General features: G+C 47.3%; 1 pseudogene; it reads right to left on the minus strand.

Moving 5' to 3' along the window:
- Positions 1–2637: 2637 nt before the first annotated feature.
- LOC100437385 (protein O-mannosyl-transferase TMTC4-like) lies at positions 2638–4345 on the minus strand (annotated as a pseudogene).
- Between the last annotated feature and the right edge of the window lie 12194 nt (positions 4346–16539).

Raw genomic sequence — 16539 nt, forward strand, 5'->3', positions numbered from 1 at the left:
GATCCTATGACGGATCTTCATTTTTTTTCTGTAAAGTGCACTTCTCGTTTTTTAAACCCATCTATTGACAAGGTCTCCATTGGATTGGATGACTTCCATCACGCCCCTCCCAGCTTCAGTCTCGCGGTGGCTGCTCACCTCCTTCATTTACGTAGCATCTCCTTAAATTTACTCATATCTTTATTATTTATACAACTACTTTAGCTTAATTACAAGCAACACTAGCAAGAACTTCAAGTTTTAAGATGCAAGTTACCTATCCTTTAAGGCTGCATTAAAGCATTATGTAAACATTAACGATGCTCTGGGCCACAGGGATCACTTTGCACACTGCAACTGTCACTCAGCTGATCCCTAGGAAACACTAACTGCCTTGTTGCTGTGTTTGGCGGTTTGTTTTTATGTTTTAGCATTCCATAACAGCTTTATCGGGGCACAATTCAATACAATAAAATCCACTCATTGTAAGTTTACAGCTCAATGATTTTTAGTCACTGTATACAGTTCTGCAACCATCACCACCACCCACTTTTAAAACAGTTCCTTTGCCAGAAAAATTTCCTGCATCCCCATCTGCAGCCAACCCTGGCTCTCAGCCTCCAACCTAGACAACCAGTGATCTGGTTTCTGTCTGTATTGATCTGCCTTTCCTGTAAATTTCATATAAATTCCATTCATATAAACGATATGAGTGGAATTGCTATGTTGTAAGTTTCACTTTGCTACACCAAAAGGTTAAGCATAGGGTTACTACACAACCCATCAACTCCAGTCCTCGGTATATACACAAGAGAACTGAAAACATGTTTATGTAAAGAACTGTACTCAAATGTTTACGGTATCATTGTTCATGATAGCCAAAAAGTGGAAACAACATAAATGTCCATCAATTGATGAATGGATAAACCAAATGTGTATTGAAGCAGCCTCACTGTCTGGGATAATACTCAAGGTTCGTTGTCTCATGGTCATGGAGATCAAGGATGTGAACACACAAAGAGTGAGATTAAAAGCAGAAGTTTTGTTTTGTTTTGTTTTTGAGATGGAGTCTCACCCTGTCGTGCAGGCTGGAATGCAGTGGTGCCATCTCAGCTCACTGCAACCTCTGCCTCCCAGGTTCAAGCAATTCTCCTGCCTCAGCCTCCCAAGTAACTGGGATTACAGGCGTGTGCCACCACCCCCGGCTAGTTTTTGTATTTCTAGTAGAGATGGAGTTTCACCATGTTGCTCAGGCTGGTCTCGAACTCCTGACCTCCTGCCCGCCTTGGCCTCCCAAAGTGCTGGGATTTCAAGTTTGAGCCACCACACCTGGCCAAGAGCAGAAGTTTAATAGGTGAAAGAAAGATAACCACTCTCTGCTACAGAGAGGGGTCTCAGAAAAATGGGCTGCTGGATCCACAGTGAAATGCAGGGGTGGTTACTGATGAGCTGGTGAGGAGGTGGTGTCTGATAAATATCGGGCAAGAAAAACTGGGTGGACCAGGCATGCCATTTGCATAGGCCACGAATCTCTGGTAGTCCCCACCCTAATCTTTTATTACGCAGATGGGTTCTCTGCCTGAGCTGCGCCATATTGCCCATTTCTTTTTTTTTTCTTTTTGCTAGTTTGTGTAATAATTTTACTGCATAAGAAATTACAGAGATTGCATAAATCATTAGGTCAACAGCATACAGAGAAGAACAAACAAAACATTGTTTGGATCAAATAAAAAACAGCAGGAACAACTCAATTCTTAAAAATACCATAAATGTGGCTCCATTTGAGAGAAAATTTTGCATTTTCTGGATAGAGTAATTTCTGTAGTTTCATTAAGCAAAACGGAAAACAGCTTTTCAGTTAAAAACACTCAAAAGCAACTTACACAGATGTGTTGCCCTCTTCACCTTGGATGTAACAAACATAAAGATGTGAGGCTGCCTGCCCTTGCCTAAAGCATGGCTTGAACTTTCTATTGATAGTAATCGATTATGTAAAATATTACATTACATAACCTCCTATGTATTGAAATTGCACAAGTCAGAGCATCCAAAACTACTGCAAGAGTCCATTTCTTCCTGTGGGGAAGAGCATGTAGATGTACTACACATTAAAATTTCCATTCCTCATTCGATTATTTGCCCTACTCCAAACATAAAAATACAAATAAATATTTTCTTACAAACGAAGCTCATAGTATATTGTTTTAAAAAAAGAGATTAAAAAAACAAGAATCTTAGTTTGCTTTGTCATTAAATAAGAATGCTAACATATAGACACGTTCAATATTGTAGGAGTCAGTCTATCCTTTCTTGGTCATAACTGAAGTTTAATAGTGCTAGTCCATACAGGACAAGGCTCAGATCCCAAATGTACATTCAATTCTACTAAAAGTTGCTCGAGATAATTTTTTCTCTTTTTCTGTTTAATTTAAAAAGACAGTTTTGGAATTTTAGAATTACCTTTGAGTTGTCTGAAAAAATACAGTTTCAATGAAAAATCATATCAAGCATTCAAGAGTATATTACTGGTGCTATCATCTTTTGCATGTCTTTGTTTTCATTGAAAAAATCAATAAAATAACATGTCTAAGACTTTTAAATGGTTAAATGTAACCACATACTATTAAAGATATGCCTTATGCACACACACACTCAAACTCAAAACATGAAGGAAAAAGGATCAGCGTCTTTCTTTTGCATTTGCGCTAGCTTTCTTCTTAGCAGGCCGTAATTCTCCTTAGTTCCTGATGCCGTGGGGTCAAGCTGCAAGGAGATTTCATAGCGTTTCTTGGCCAAGTCTAGATGTCCCCAGCGATGATAAAGCACAGCCAAATTACCACGGTAACCTGCAGCATTTGGATTTGCTTTAATTGCCTTGAGGAGTAAGGCTTCCGATTCCTTGTATTTCTGGGATTTCCCCAGCACGTTTGCCAACAAGAACGTGAGAGAGTGATCATTAGGTATTAATTCCAGTGCCTCTCTTCCACCTGCTTCGGCTTGGGCTACATTACCTGTGTCGTCGAGCAGAACAATCACGTTGTTCCAGGCCAGGCTGAGCGCTGGTTGCAGCTCCATGGCATTTTCCACGCATTCAAGGCATCCACGTGGCGATTGAGATCAGCATGCAGACGCCCGAGGTTGTAGTAACAATCTGGGTATTTCCTTCTGTTTAATCGCCGTCGGGTAACTTTGCTCGGCCGCTTCAAAGCGTTTCAGGCTCTTCTGCACTATGCCTAGATTCACCCACGCAGCAGCAAAGTCTGGCTGTATTTGAACAGCCAAAGACAGCAGCTCCTCAGCTTCCTGTAACTCATTCCTTTCTTTTAAGATATTTCCAAGATTATTCACGGCATGAACATACTTGGGATTTAAGCTTACAGCTTCCCGGTAGTATCTGATGGCGGCTGTCTGGTTGCCTTTACCAGCCAGGTTTTTGCCGATGTTGTAGTGAACCTCAGCATTGAGGCGACACACAGACACAGCGCCTCTGAAAAGCTGTCCCTCGCTCCGGCACTCGCCGCCGCGCACCACATCTCAGCATCTCAGCATCTCCGCATGTTGCTGAGTAGGATTCCCAGCACGCTGGCAGCAGCGATGCGCTTCTTTTTCTCGGTGTGTTTGCTCAGGCTCCGAAACCAAAAGCAGCAGCACACAGTACCCCACGCTGGGGACCACGAAGCCCACTCGGAAGAACAGGTTACTTGCGGGGAGAAACGGGATAACGAGCAATCCCAGGCCCAGAGTAAGGACCCTTCTCTGGTGGCCGTCTGCACAGCACAGGGCTTGGCGTATTAGGCCAGTTAGGCAGAACCAGAGCGCTGCAAATGCAATTACCCTCCAGTCGCTGACGGACTTCAGGAGCGGGCTGCAGGCACTGACCAATCAAAGCACAGCCACCAGGGACGCAGCAGCATCCAGGCATTCAACGAATAGCAGTAATTGTCGTTTACGGCCCTCGCCAGTACGCGGTCAGCAAAGGAGGCCGGGTTGTCCACCTCGGTGAAGGCCAGCGGGCCCGGACCTATGATCCTCCAGCGCACGGAGAGCATCCCAGCCCCTCCGGAGGTGAGCAGGGTCATTCTGAAGAGGAGGCCCCGGTTCCTGAGCATGCCAAGATTCTCTAATGACTTGTCCTTATGTGGTACCTTCTGGACAATTTCCAGAACATTGAATTTGCCTCTCACCAAGATGTCAAACACCACATTCAAACCCAGCACGGTGATCCCTTGCTCTTTGCGCAGCATGGCCACTGCTCCCAGAAAGATACTCAGCAGCACCCAGAAGGTGGAAGAATGTGCTCCCTCCTTGTTACTGTCTCTAAATGCTTTACAGTAGCCACGGAAGGATAACAAGAAGAACAGCGTGTTGCCCAGGTGGAAGAACGTGCTCCCTCCTTGTTACTGTCTCTAAATGCTTTACAGTAGCCACGGAAGGATAACAAGAAGAACAGCGTGTTGCCCAGGTGGAAGAACGTGCTCCCTCCTTGTTACTGTCTCTAAATGCTTTACAGTAGCCACGGAAGGATAACAAGAAGAACAGCGTGTTGCCCATTTCTTTATTACTGTACATGTGGTAACCAAAAAAGGGAGGATGGAGCCTCCGTGTGGGACACGTCTGGCCCTTTTCTACTGGCGCGGCTGCCAGCATTCCCCTGTGCAGGCTTCCAGCTGGCTTGTCTCTATGTTTCAAGCTCTATTTTTCAGGCTGCTCTTTGTTAGAAAAGAAATGATTTTGAAGGCTGCTTTTTGTTAGAAGGGAAATTCTGCCAAGGACTCTTTTGCCCTCACTATCTGCTTAAATAATTTCTTTCTACCTCCTATATCAGTATATTCACACGATGAAATTTTTTTTTTTTTCTTTTTGAGAGAAGGCCTCACTCTGTTGCCCAGGCTGGAATTCAGTGGTGGACTCACAGCTCACCACAACCTTAAACTCCTGGGCTCAATGTTCCTCCCACCTCAGCCTCCCAAGTAGCTGGGACCACAGGTGGGAGCCACCACACATGGCTATTTTTTTAATTTTTTCATAAATGCAGTGTCCCCCTACCAGCAGGCTTAGTGAAATAAGCCTCTCCAGTTCCCACCCATGAAGGGGTCAAAATCAAGGGAAAAATCTCGTCTCATCGGCAGGTCTGAGTTTTTTTCTCAGCTCCAAATTAAATCAGCCCCCTTTGCGGGTGAGACTACTGGTTTTCAAGGCCGGCCCAGCCTGGGATATCAGGGCAGGGTGCCAGAATGGCAGCAGCTCCAGGCAAGAAGGCTGCAAAGTCCTGCTGTTCTAACTAGAAGTTCTGGCAGCTTTTTATTATGAGTATATGTTTCTCCTTTTGATGATTTGCCTTTGGTCAATTTTGAGAGCTCTGAAATGATTGCTCTCAACAATTTTGTCCCATTTTATACTTTTGGGTGTGGGAACAGATTTGCCAGCTTCTGCCCTCTGCCATGCCTAGAGGCCCACACTTCACTTATTTTTGAGTGTATAACGTGGATAGAACATTTGCTGTGTACCCACACCCTAGTGATCACATTTGAATTGTTTCCTTCCAGGTTTTCTATACTACGGTGATGTAAGGAACAACCATACATTTCTTGGAGCATATATATAGATGTTTCTGCCATGAAAGCATAATCTTTGAAACATTAACAACACATATACATACCGTGTATCTCATCAATATGTCATGTACTTATACAGCAAACATACACAAAAGGGTATAGCTCATTGATGAGGGAATTGTCAGAATGGTGAGTCTGAGTCATGGGGAGTTAGAGAAGTGGGGTTATGCACTCAGGGAGGAAGAAGGATGGATATAACTGCTAAGTTTGATACAAAACAGGTTAATAAATTCCAAGGCAATAAACCTGTAGCTGCTGGGCTATCTTTTATACACAACAAGAATCATTTAGATCTCCACCACACAAGGCTACACCTTATCATCCAATGTCTCAGTGAATTTTAATAAGTAGTAAACAGCAAGTCACAGAAAGCTACCTTCCCCTGTGGCTGAGGTTCTGCATGCAGCAGCAGCATTTCCTGGGAACTTGTTAGAAATGAAAATTCCTGGACCCCAGCCCAGACCTAGTGAACAGACTCTGAGGGTGGAGCCCAGAGATAGGCATTTTTATTTATATTTTATTTTTTTGAGACAGGTTCTTGTCTGTGGCTCAGGCTGGAGTGCAGTGTCACAATCATAGCTCACTGCAGCTGTGGCTAAGTTTTTTTTTTTTTTTTTTTTTTTTTTTTTTTGTAGAGAGTAAGGTTTTCTCTTGTTTCCCAGGTGAGTCTTGAAATTCTGGCCTCAAGGGATCCTCTGGCCTGGACCTCCCAAAACGCTGGGATTACAGGCGTGAGCCACCGCACCTGGCCTGAGATTTTAAGTATCTTAACACACTCTCAGCCAGGTATATGGCTCATGCCTGTAATCCCAGCACTTTGGGAGGCTGAGGCAAGTGGATCACTTGAGCCCAGGAGTTCAAGACCCACCTGGGCAACATGGAGAGACCCCAGTCTCTACAAAAAATACAAAAATTAGCCAGGTGTGGTGGCAAGCAGCTGTGGTCTCAGCTACTGGGGAGGCTGAGGCAGGAGAATTGCTTGAGCCCAGGAGGTCAAGGCTGTAGTGAGCTGAGATGGCAACACTGCACTCCAGCCCGAGGAGAGCCCACTGCAGTAGGGAGGCGGCTGTTGCAGTAGGAGGTCCATCCTTTGACAGCAAGAACCCCTGTCCCAGGCTACAGAAAGGGCTTCACATTTGCAGGGAGGCGTCAGCAAGGCTAGAAAGACCGGGGCAGGTGGGGTGGGATGAGCAGTGACTGATGGGACATGCATCAGGGAGTGTTCTCCTGAAATTGAGATTCTGAGGAGGGGCTGTTAGAGGGGTTCCTATGCTGCTCAAGGTGGGCCGAGGTCACAGCCTGCGGGGAACCAGGAAGCCTGACTCAAGTATGGACAAGTCAACAGGCATTTTATCCAGATTGGTCAGTGCGGACAAACAGTTCAGCTAGTCACTCATGAGTTGAAGACTGGGAATTTGGAGGGTCTGGATCTGGCCTCATCGTTGGTCAACAGGGGTTCACCATCCTGCCTTATCCATGTGACAGGGGAAAGGCCTACAGAAGGGTGGGGCGTTTCTTCTATTTTCTTTTTAATAATTTCAACTTTCATTTCGGATTCAAGGGGTATATATGCAGGTTTGTTACCTGGGTATATCGTGTGGTGCTGAGGTTTGGGGTATGAATGATCCCCTCACCCAGGTACTGAGCATAGCACCCTATAGTTTTACAACCCTACCCTCCCCCTTCCTCCCTCCCCCCTAGTAGTCCCCAGCATCCCTTGTTGCCATCTTTATGTCCAGGACTACCCAGTGTTCAGCTCCCACTTATAAGTGAGAACATGCAGTATTTGATTTTCTGTTCCTTCATTAACTCACTTAGAATGATGGCCTCCACTGCATCCATGTTGCTGCAAAGGACATGATTTCGTTCTTTTTCACGGTTGTGTCGTATCCCGTGGTGTATATGTACCACATTTTATGCAATCCACCGTGGACGGGCACTGTGGCTTCGCTGTTGTGACTAGCACTGCGATGAAAATACAAGCGCCATGTGTCTTTTTGGTGAAACAATTATTTCTTTTGGATGTAAACCCAGTAATGAGATTACTGGGTCAAAGGGTAGTTCTAAGTTCCTTGAAAAATTTCCAAACTGCTTGAGAGGATGGAGGATTTCCTAATAGTCACTGTTTCCCAGGAGCTCAAGGCTCAGGTGGAAGTTTACTATTGTCAGCATCACACCTTGTTTATCCATTCTCCACAGATGAACACTGAGGAAGTTTCCAGTTTGGATTTCTATACAATAGAACAGTGCTGCTGGGAAGGTTCTTACACGGGTTCTTACACCCCACCATAGTGGGGTGGATGCTGTGACGCCCCATGCAGATCCCTCCACCCAGACCAGACGCGCCCCTCGATTGGGAGCACAGCCTGCACTGAACCCCTCTGTAGGCATTGCCCTGGGGGAAGGGAAATGCCTCACCCAGGGCCACGCCTCCTCCCTGGAAGCAGCCAGAACCCAAAGACTGATTGGAACCGGGCACAAAGGCCAGGCCCTTCCACCTCAGCGTCACCTCCACTGGACGTTCCTGCAGGCTCCTCCCAGTGGCCCTGGGGTGGGCTGAGGCCTCAGTGGTAACTGTCTTGCCGCTCATCTCCTCCCTCTGCCCAGTCACGCCTCCCTCCCTCCCTTGAAGATGCTGATCCCAACAGCACTCCCCCAAAACCTTCCTGCACATAAAGCTCTGCTTCAAGGCCGGGCACAATGGCCCTTGAATCCCACAACTTTGAGGGGCCAAGGCAGGTGAATCGCTTGAGCCCGGGAGTTCAAGACCAGCCTGCACAACATGACAAAACCCCTTATTTACAAAACAACAACAACAGGAAAAAAAAAAAAACACAGAAAAAAATATTAGCATGGCATGGTGGTGTGCGCCTATTGTCTCAGCTACTCGGAGGGCTGAGGTGGGAGGATCGCTTGAGTCTAGGAGGAGGAGGCTGCAGTGAGCTGTGATCGAGCCACTGCATTGCAGTCTGGACAACAGAGCAAAACCCTTCCAAAAAACACAAACAAACAAAACAAAAAAACCAAGTCTCTGCTTCAGAGTCATCTGCTGGGAGCCCAACCTAAGGGTCGGGCGTGAGTTTCCAGTGGGCATCATGCAAGTCATGGTGCTGGGGCATTGTTTGCGTGAGGTTCCCACTGTGGGTCGTTAGAGCCAGACCAGAACATGCGTCCAGGTCAGCCCCAGCACACCCGAGGAGCCTCGGTGTCTTCACCAGTAAACAAGACAACAGAACCTACCGTGCAATGACCACGAAGAGTCTAGGAGTTGGCACCTGCCGGCCCAGGGCACAGTAATTCAGGATTGCTGGGGTTAAGTAGCGACACTGTCTGGCAGAGGCAGGTGGGTGTGGCCACGAGGGGTGCCTGCGGGTGAGGGGCACTAGTACCTGAGGGTCTGTCTGGTGGGACCCTCCCACTTCCTACCCTGCCTGGTTTCCTCATCTGCAAATGAGCTGATCATAGAATCTTCTTTCTAGGTCTGGACTGAGGGCCAAGTGCATGGAGATTGTGAAGGAGTGTGCAGAACCGGGTGGGCCTACTGAGCGCTTGGAAAGGGCGGCTTCCTCCAGGGCAAGCCTGTCTCCCAGGGTCTGAAGGGCCTCAGGGCTGCAAACCACCCCCTCAAATCAGCCTCCTCTGATGGGCTCGGGAGGCACCTAGTGCTCCACCCAGACCCGGTCTTCTGGGAGAGGGGTGAAGGGGGTTGTTGGGACCCCATCTGCCAGTTGAAAAACTTGAAAAATATCAGCCTACAATGAAGTCTTTGGGGCTCAAACTCAGAAGAGATCATGTGGCTGGTGGAAGGCAGTTGAGTTTTGGAGTCGAGACACCTGCACTTGAATCCCACATGTATTTGTGTCACCTCTTAGCTGTGTGACTACAGGCAAGTTAAATGCCTCTATCAAGGGTACAAGGATAATGAAGCCTACCACATGGGGTTTAGTTAAGATTAGAGTTTGGAAGTTCACGGTGAATGCCTGGCGTGTAGCAGGTGCTTAAATAAGGAGCAGCTAGCGCTAACAAGCATCAGGATTTTTTTTTTATAGGATGTAAATTTTCAGATCCAAATGCCAGCACATTCATTCTGGCCAATGGAACAAAAGCAAAATATTTTGCATTGAGGCTATACTACGAAAGCCAGGACACAAGGTCACAGGGATCTGCCAGGGGCCACAACAACTTCTGAAAAAAATAAGTTTTTAAAGAGCAGCCCTTACATTTGGAAGCTGGCGTGGCGCTCACAGTCGCACCGTGCTGTTCTCCTGCTGGACATAAGCAGCCCCACAGAACGCCAGCCCCAGACAGAGCTACCTGGAGACAAAGATGAAAGGAGACCAAGCCAGGCCACTTCATCACCGCATCTAAGCACAGATGGGAGCAAGTTCACTGCACCACCCACAAAGCAGCAAACACCCACTCCCAGCCAAAACCTGTGGCTGTTACGTCTTTGCCAATTATAGCTTTATCTTTCCCCTAGTCTTCCCTTCTCATAGGTTAGATATCATTTACCGAGACACCCAGTCATGGAACCGCCCTCACTTTCTAACAGCATCCAGTTTAAAGCAAACTCAGACCCTGCCCGCAAATGCCCAGCTAAAGCCCAAATCCTATTAATACCTTCTAAGACCATCTTCCCGGGAGACACCCACAATTCCCTGAAGTGTGTGTTCTCCTTCACTGCAATGAGCAATAATCTTTACTTGTTCAACTGCCTGTGCGTCCCTGGTGGTCTTTGGCTGGAGGCTGCCTGTGCATCCCTGGTGGTCTTTGGCTGGAGGCTGCCTGTGCATCCCTGGTGGTCTTTGGCTGGAGGCTGCCTGTGCGTCCCTGGTGGTCTTTGGCTGGAGGCTGCCTGTGCGTCCCTGGTGGTCTTTGGCTGGAGGCAGCCTGTGCGTCCCTGGTGGTCTTTGGCTGGAGGGCATCGATAGTTTCTAAGCTTTGGGAAGTATTATATGTTCGCTGCTTTTGATATCCCTTATCTGTTACTCATTAATGATCAGTTGTTCAAAATGAAGTTCAAACAAGCCAGTGGGGTGGGGTGGCACATGCCTGTATTCCCAGTTACTGCTTGAGCCCAGGAGTTAGGGTACAGCCTGGGCAATGTGGCAAGACCCCATCTCTAATAATAAACCACAACCCCTCCTTACTCAGTGAAGTCCCATAGACTTGTCCAAGCACTGAAGAGGCTGTGTCCTCTCAGAAGGGTGGGCTGCAGCTTTAGAAAGAGACAGAAAGGAGGCGGAGCTCCTACAGACACCCATGGAGGCGGGCACAGCAGGGATGCCCCGGAAGCAACACCCAAGGAATCCTAAGGAAGGAATGACGGATCTGCTGCCCCTGCCTGGTTCCTTGCATGGTCTTCTTCATCACTGGACATTCCTGTGAAATTGCACCAAGTGACCCATCTAAAACTCGGTCACAGCCTGCGGCTTTTGTGGCAGCCATGATGAACGACAGGCAGGCTCTAGGGGTGCAGTGGTGAGCAGACAGGCCAGGTCCCTGTGGTCATAAGCTTACAGTCTAAGGGCAGGAGACAGTAATGAACCAAGTGTTACAGTTTAACTTTATCACTGTTAAAAATTAAGGGACGGCCAGGCGCAGTGGCTCACACCTGTAATACCAGAACTTTGGGAGGCCAAGGTGGGCAGATCACTTGAGGTCAGGAGTTCAAGACCAGCCAGCCAATATGGCGGAACACTGTCTCTACTAAAAATACAAAACTTAGCGAGACGTGGTGGTGTGCACCTGTAATCCCAGCTACTCAGGAAGCTAAGGCAGGAGAATCTATTGAACCTGGGAGACAGAGGTTGTAATGAGCTGAGATCACAGCACTGCACTCCAGCCTGGGTGACAGAGCGAGACCCTATCTCAAAAGAAAAATTAAGGGACAACCTCAGTGAAAATATTTGCAACATACATAATGATTAGGACATAATATACACATTACATATAAAATATAACAAATGTCTGGAATAAGTAAATATTTATATTTATATATTAAACACATGTAAAGAACTTCTAAAAATTGGTTAAACCATTAAAACCTCCATGGGGGAAAGTAGCAAAGGATATGAACCGGCAATTCACAGAACAAAATAAGTGGATGTATAAAAAATACACTCAATTAAAACAATAGTAAGACATTTCTTGCTTAGCCAATTGCCAATGTTGCAATGATTTATAGAATCCACCAAGGGTAAGGAATTGGGGGCCTAGCACCCTGCTTGTGGGAGCACAAGGGGCTCACCTGCTAGAGGGCAGTTTGGGAGGAATTATAGACATGAAAGAAATCTTCCTTTTACACCAGCCTTCCAGGGCAAGGAAAGTCTTCTGAAAATCCCGGTACAAAGAAATCTGCACAAAGATAAGCCTACATGTATTACTAACTGTAATGACTTTGGTCCTGGTGCAGGAAGAACCAAGAAGATTAATGGAGTGGAATCCACAGAAACCGCAAAGAGACCCAAATGTGTTTGGGAATTGAGCACATGGTAATGGTGGAGTTTCAGTGGAGAGAATAGAGTTACCTATGTAATACAAAACCAAGTCAAAAGGAAGAAAAATTAATGGTGAAGATAATTTTGTGGTTACAAAAAAAAAAAAAAAAAAAGGAAAGTGGAACTGACTGCATGGGACTGGAGGGAGAGGTGGGTTGGAGCACGTTTGTTTTTTTTCCCCCTTTCCCTTGGTCAGCAAACTACCCTCAGGCCAAATCCAGCCTGCAACCTATTTTTCTACTGCCCACTGAGCTAAGAACATTTTTACACTTTTTACTGGTTGAAAAAATTAAAAGAATAATATTTCATGACATGTGGAAATTAGATGAAATTTGAATGTTGGTGTCTGTGAGTCAAATCCCATTGGCACACACGTCCCACTGGCACACACGTCCCATTGGCACACAGCCCCTCCCTCTCGTTATGTGTCACTTTTACTGGCTTTGGCACCAAAAGGGCAGACGTGGGTACTTCCGACAAAACTGAAAAGATTCCGTACGTGGCCCTTGCGGAGAAAGCTTGCAGACCCATGCTTTAGAGAGAGGAGGTATGAGATTTTAGGCTTTGGTGTGGGTGGCTGGGGAGGTCCCCTGGTTCAGGAAATGGTGATTCCAAGGGCGGTTGCTGTCTGGGTGCCGGTGCTGTCCTCCTCCTCTGTCCACCCCATACCTAATGCATTCTGAGCGCTCGCTGGGCAGTCAGTGCAGGGCGGGACAACAGTCACGTGTTGCTTCCCAAGACATACAGTCACGGGCCCCTTAACAACAAGGATGTGTTCTGAGAAATGGTCATTAGGTGGTTCTTGGATGGTGAGCCTCATTTACCCCTAGGCTGGGTGGCATAGCCCATCGCTCCCATGAGTGATGTCTGTGCTACGACAGCACCACGGCTATGACATCACTAGGCCATAGGAGTTTTTCAGCTCCACCATAGTCATGGGACCACTGCCATGCATGTGTCCCTCCTTGCCTGGAAGGTCACTGTGCAGCGCATGACAGCACTCCCATGTCAGGGCGTGCCTTGCTGGACCATCTCCTGCCACTGCCTACTCTGTCTGCCACCTTCCAGCAGCTCCCTTCCCTAAAGCCATCCTGATGCTGTTTTTCCACCATTTCTTCCTCTGTGCACTACCCAAACTCTGCGGGGACTACCGCTCGCCCAGCATGCATTCTGGAACCTTCTGGGATCCTGTCCCAGTGCTCCTGAGCAGAGGTGGCAAGCAAGGGCCAACTCAGCCCAGGCGCTGTCTCTGTCCAGGCCCTCTGTCTAGGTCGACAGGCATCTTCCCCTCCCCAGGGGGAGTGCAGGCTCCAGATCAGTTTCTGTCTCCCCAGCTGAGAGCCTTTGTCTGGGTTCGGGTTGCTATAACACAACACCATATGCTGGGCTGCTCTAACAATGAACATTGATTTCTCACAGTTTTGCAGGCTGGAAGTCTAGATCAGGGTGCAGCACAGTGGAGTTCTTGGTGAGGCTCCTCTTCCTGATTTCCGCCCAGCTGCCTTCTCACTATATCCCCGCCAGAGAGGGAGAGGAACCAGCTCTCAGGCTCAGTTCTGTCTCCCCACGAATCTGAGAGTGCACTGAAGCTAGGAATCTTTGTCCCCAGGCGCAGCTACTCCAGAGGCTGAGGTGGGAGGACTGCTTAAGTGCAGGAGGTCGAGGCTGCAGTGAGCTGTGACTGCACTCCAGCCGGGGAGACAGAGCAAGACCCTGTCTCAAAAGAAAAGAAAGAAAGAAAGAAAAGAAAAGGAAACTTTCATGCCCGCTGCGGTAGCATAAGGGGGCACGGGAGACCGGACGAGAGGGTGTGGCAGCGACCGCAGGGAGAGGAGACGGCGGCAGCGGAGCTGTCCGGGGTTGACAGTGGGCTTGGGGGTGGAACAGCAGGGACGCGCTGGCACCGTTTTCTGAGAGGGGACATTCAGGAGAAGCTGCTCGGGGAACGGGAGGCCACGAGTTCGGGCGTGGAGATGGAGCTCCAGGGCCTGGAGAAATGGGAGTGGAAATGACAGAGGAAGTATCCGTATCGTATCCTCGGTTTGCCCAAGAGATGTCTGTGCCGCCACGTTTCCCGCAGCGCTGTTCACAATAGCCCAGATGTGCGAGCAAAGTCAGCGGCCGTCAGTGAAGGAGTGGGTGGAGCCAACGAGGTGGATGCGCACAACAGAGCACCACTCAGCAGCAAAAACAGGATAATCCTGTCATTAGTGACAACAGGGACGAGCCTGGGGGACATGTTAAGTGACATGCCCCACGACCTCACTCCTATGTGGACGCCAAAAAGTGTAACTCACAGAAGCAGAGAATAGAATGGTGGTTGCCAGAGGCTGGGTGGGGAGCGAGGGGTGGATCCGGGAGATGCTCAAAGGATACAATATTTCAGTTAGGAAGAAAAAGCTCAAGAGAGATCTATTGTGCAACATGGTGAGTATAATAAAAACATTGTATTCTTGAAAATTGCTAAGAGAGTAGATTTTAAGTGTTCTCACCACACATACAGACAAATAAATATGTGAGGGAAAGGAAGAAATAAAGAAGGAAAGGAGGGAGGAAGTCAAGTGACAGATGGGAGACGCATGGATAGTCTTTGCAGCCGTGGTGGTGGATGATGCCGCCCAGGGAGAGAGTGCGCGTGAGAACAGAGATCAGGTCCATGTCTGTGAAATTCCAACATTTAAGAAAGGTAGGCCGGGCGTGGTGGCTCACGCCTGTAATCCCAGCACTTTGGGAGGCCGAGGCGGGCGGATCACGAGGTCAGCAGATCGAGACCATCCTGGCCAACACGGTGAAACCCCGTCTCTACTAAAAATACAAAAAATTAGCTGGGCGTGGTGGTGGGTTCCTGTAGTCCCAGCTACTCGGGAGGCTGAGGCAGGAGAAGGGCGTGAACCCGGGAGGCAGAGCTTGCAGTGAGCTGAGATCACGCCACAGCACTCCAGCCTGGGTGACACAGCGAGACTCCGTCTCAAAAAAAAGAAAAGAAAAGAAAAGAAATACCGGAGGCTGTGTAATTGATAAGAAAAGAGGCTTAATTGGCTCCTGGCTCTGCAGGCTGTGCAGGAAGCATACCGCCAGCATCTGCTTCTGGCGAGGCTTCAGGAAGCTTCCAATCATGGCAGAAGGCAAAGAGGGAGCAGGCACATCACATGGCGAAGGTAGGAGCAAGAAGTGGGGGGGGGTGCCACACACTTTTTAAAACCGTATCAGGTGAGAACTCACAATAGGGAGGACAGCACCGAGGCCGTGGTGCTAAACCATTCATGAGAAATCCATCCTCATGATCCAATAACCTCCCACCAGGCCCCACCTCCAATATTGGGAATTACATTTCAACGTAAATTTTGACGAGGACATAAATACAAACTATATTACTACCCTTAAACAATTGGAAATTGCTTTGTTTTTGAGAAATAAAAGAAACTGCTGAATTCTATTGCTTTGGTTGTACACTTTAGTGAAAATTGAAAGGTTATGTTAATTTCTGAAGAATTATAATGATAAAAAATGGTGCAGATACAACCTTCACTTTGCAAGCATTGCAGAGTTAAGTTTTTTGGGGGAAACTATAAATAATTAAATCGTTTCCCAGTGAGCTCAGCCAGCCATTCAGGGCAGTCCCCAGACATATGCTTGTGGCAAACTCTAGCCAAGCAACTTACCTACAGGAGAAAAAAAGACTCACTGTTTCAAGATGAGCTGTGGTGCTTCTCTCCTTTCTCCTCTTTTTCTTTTATAAACTCTACATTCACCTGTATTCAAGAAAATCAGCCAACTAATTGGTTTCTATGTGTTTGCGTTCAAGTGAGCATCCACATTCACTCAGCTGTGCTGTGTCTCTGAGCTGCTCTCTGACTCTGCAACTCTCTCCTTTTAAATGGTTGCACTGGACTCTGTATTCTTTGGACTGGCTGCATATGGGTAAAGGCAAAAAGTGCAAGCTCAAAAATGAATTGGAGTGGATATTTTGTAATATATGATAATTTTAATGTGGCTGTGTAGGAAAAGGTATCTTATTATTATTACTATTATTTTTGAGACAGAGTCTCACTCTGTCCCCAGGCTGGAGTACAGTGGCATGATCTCAGCTCACTGCTACCTCCACCTCCCAGGTTTAAGTGATCCTCCTGCCTCAGCCTCCCAAGTAGCTTGGATTCAAGCATGCACCACCACACCTGGCTAACTTTTGTATTTTTAGTAGAGACAGGGTTTCACCACATTGGCCAGGCTGGTCTCCAACTCCTAACCTCAAGTGATCCGCCCACTTCGGCCTTCCAAAATGCTGAGATTACAGGTGTAAGCCACGGCACCCTGCCTGTATCATTTTTAAAGATGCTATACTGAAATATTTAGGGACGAAATTATATAATAATTATATTTATTTTTAAACATTTCAGCAAAAAATATACATGTAAAGCTAAATTCACAAGATTTTACTGATTGTG

This window comes from Pongo abelii, chromosome 4, assembly GCF_028885655.2.
Source record: "Pongo abelii isolate AG06213 chromosome 4, NHGRI_mPonAbe1-v2.0_pri, whole genome shotgun sequence".
NCBI classification, from domain to species: domain Eukaryota; kingdom Metazoa; phylum Chordata; class Mammalia; order Primates; family Hominidae; genus Pongo; species Pongo abelii.